The sequence below is a fragment of the Cucurbita pepo genome, chromosome 10 (assembly GCF_057944985.1).
Source record: "Cucurbita pepo subsp. pepo isolate OVF chromosome 10, ASM5794498v1, whole genome shotgun sequence".
NCBI lineage: Eukaryota > Viridiplantae > Streptophyta > Magnoliopsida > Cucurbitales > Cucurbitaceae > Cucurbita > Cucurbita pepo.
In genome coordinates this window covers 8,480,126-8,483,036 of record NC_141807.1, presented here as the reverse complement: position 1 = coordinate 8,483,036, position 2,911 = coordinate 8,480,126, and the positions used below count along the sequence as shown (strand labels likewise).

The following is a 2,911-nucleotide window of genomic DNA, read 5'->3' as shown; positions in this document are numbered from 1 at the left end:
CAACGACTAGTATGCAAAGCCAAGGTCGATAAGGCCATGATCGAAGTTGATATCACCAAAAAATTATCCAGAAAGATCGATCTCTAAATAACGAAGATTCTGGAGCTCTCAATGTCGGTTTAAGCTCCTCCTATAAAGTCGAAAGTAGGAGCAACAATATGGAATAAGAATCGAGAAAGGTCGATCCCCCAATTGAAGGCAATAAACGTTTAGATTGTGTTTCTCCTACTCTCAGATTTCTTCCAAATTCGAGAGCAATCCTCCACCATTTCTCTTCAAACTTCTAAATAACGAAGAATCTGGAGCTCTCAATGTCGGTTTAAGCTCCCCCTATAAAGTCTAAAGTAGGAGCAACAATATGGAATAAGAATCGAGAAAGGTCGATCCCCCATCGAAGGCAATAAGCGTTTAGATTATGGGTCTCCTACTCTCAGATTTCTTCCAAATTCGAGAGCAATCCTCCACCATTTCTCTTCAAACTTATTCCTACCGTTTCTCAACAAGATTACCCACAAGTTCTATGAAGGAATAGAGTGCTGAAAGTGCCTAGAAACCATTCCCCCAATTCAATTCGCCATTGAAGAACTTCAAGAAAAACTTGAAAATCCAACCCGAGGATACATGATGACTCGTCGAGCAAGAATGATTCCAATCAGTTTCTGTACCTCCAAGGAATGCTTCCATAGAAGACCACGAAGAAAAATAACTTCGAGAGCGTGCCAAATTGAAGGAAATAGGTTTCAAAATAAAATTGGGGATAAGAGTCAAAATTCCTATCTACGATCTCTTTTCCTTCAAATTAAGGATTCCTCTAGCTTCAGAGGAAGAAGTTGAGTAAACTTGATGAAGGAATCCAGTGCTGAAACGTCGTAGAATAAGCTACCCACGAGATCTCAAATCTGGCGTTTCGAGTGAGTTGCATACCGAGAACGATTTCTGGAAATTAAGGTCCTACACTCAAAGACGTTCCTCCAAACCAATTCCTTGAGCCTAAAGATAGGATATGGAAGAGGTTCAATGAAGAAATAAGGCCTTGAAACCCCTAGAATCGGCTACCCAATAAGAAATTCTTTGTTTTATCTCCAGCGATAAATCAGATTTTGGATGAACTTTTGTAGCGAATATCTTAGGCTATGATCCACGATAAGTTATCAAATAAATCCCAAGCCCTTTCTTGTAACATCCATCTTTAAGTTTCACGAAGAAATCGAGGAGAGAAACACTGTAAATTCGGCTGTACAGGCCGAGTTTCAGATGGCGGCGATGCGAAAAATGTGCATCTTCTTCCTGTTCAGAGGAAGAAAACGATGATACGGCCAGTTCAGCTGAACTGTCCAAGTCAACTAAAAAGTTTACCTTTTCTCGGGTTTTCTCAGTAGATCTTATTTTATGAAATGTTGTATGAATCCTTTTCCCGAGAGGTTATATAAGGTAATGAAGTTTGGGAGTTATTGGAAAACTTTAGTTAGTGAAACAAAGATATGGGAGAAAATGCTCATCACGATCCATGTGACTTTACTTCCTAGGATAACTCAAGTGCACGTGCACAATATCATGCTGGGCTTATTTCCTAAGAACCCCTTGGTCTCTAATAAATACTACGTGCACAATATCATGCTGGGCTTATTTCCTAAGAAATTATAAGTTCCAATTCTCTTTAGGTGGGATGCTATGCTGGGCTTATTTCCTAAGAAATTATAAGTTCCAATTCTCTTTAGGTGGGATGCTATGGTATATGTACCATGTGCTGCACAATATCATGCTGGGCTTATTTCCTAAGAAATTATAAGTTCCAATTCTCTTTAGGTGGGATGCTATGCTGGGCTTATTTCCTAAGAAATTATAAGTTCCAATTCTCTTTAGGTGGGATGCTATGGTATATGTACCATGTGCTGCACAATATCATGCTGGGCTTATTTCCTAAGAAATTATAAGTTCCAATTCTCTTTAGGTGGGATGCTATGGTATATGTACCATGAGCTGCACCACGATTATGACAACGCCACCTATGCACTCATGGGAAGTGGAACCCCTTGATCTCTAATAAATACTACGTGCACAATATCATGCTGGGCTTATTTCCTAAGAAATTATAAGTTCCAATTCTCTTTAGGTGGGATGCTATGTTGGGCTTATTTCCTAAGAAATTATAAGTTCCAATTCTCTTTAGGTGGGATGCTATGGTATATGTACCATGTGCTGCACAATATCATGCTGGGCTTATTTCCTAAGAAATTATAAGTTCCAATTCTCTTTAGGTGGGATGCTATGGTATATGTACCATGAGCTGCACCACGATTATGACAACACCACCTATGCACTCATGGGAAGTGGTAACAACGTTTTGTTTTAAAATGTCTTGTATTGTCGTTCCTTATTCTGTATGGTATATGTACCATGAGCTGCACCACGATTATGACAACGCCACCTATGCACTCATGGGAAGTGGTAACAACGTTTTGTTTTAAAATGTCTTGTATTGTCGTTCCTTATTCTGTGTTTTCACATCAAGGTCATTTCATAAAGGTCCTATCGGGAGTTGAACCCAGGTCGTTGGATTCAAAGTCCAAAGTACTAACCACTACACCATAGAACCCCTTGTAAAAATTTATTTTGGAATGGTTTTCCTATTTTATGCCGATTCCACAAGAAGGGAGATCTTATCATGAGTCAAACTCAAGTTATTGGATTCAAAATTCTAGAGCTGTTTTATCCAATTCGTTGTGTTCTTGAGCACCTTTAGAGTGGTTGCAGAAGTAACCCTCCGGTGTTGATTGAAGCTCTTGGAGAACATGTAATTTTATATATTTCTTATAGTTAATTTATATATTGTTGTATATTACAAACAAATTGAAATAATACATTACATCCCCGTCTTTGTTTCTTCCGTGCAAAACTTAACATGAAAACT

The 2,911-nt window shown here is 38.6% G+C and overlaps 1 non-coding gene across 1 annotated transcript; it reads right to left on the bottom strand.

Moving 5' to 3' along the window:
* Positions 1-2,524: 2,524 nt before the first annotated feature.
* TRNAQ-UUG (transfer RNA glutamine (anticodon UUG)) lies at positions 2,525-2,596 on the bottom strand. Its single transcript has one exon. It is a non-coding gene; the product is annotated as a tRNA-Gln (tRNA).
* Positions 2,597-2,911: the final 315 nt, after the last annotated feature.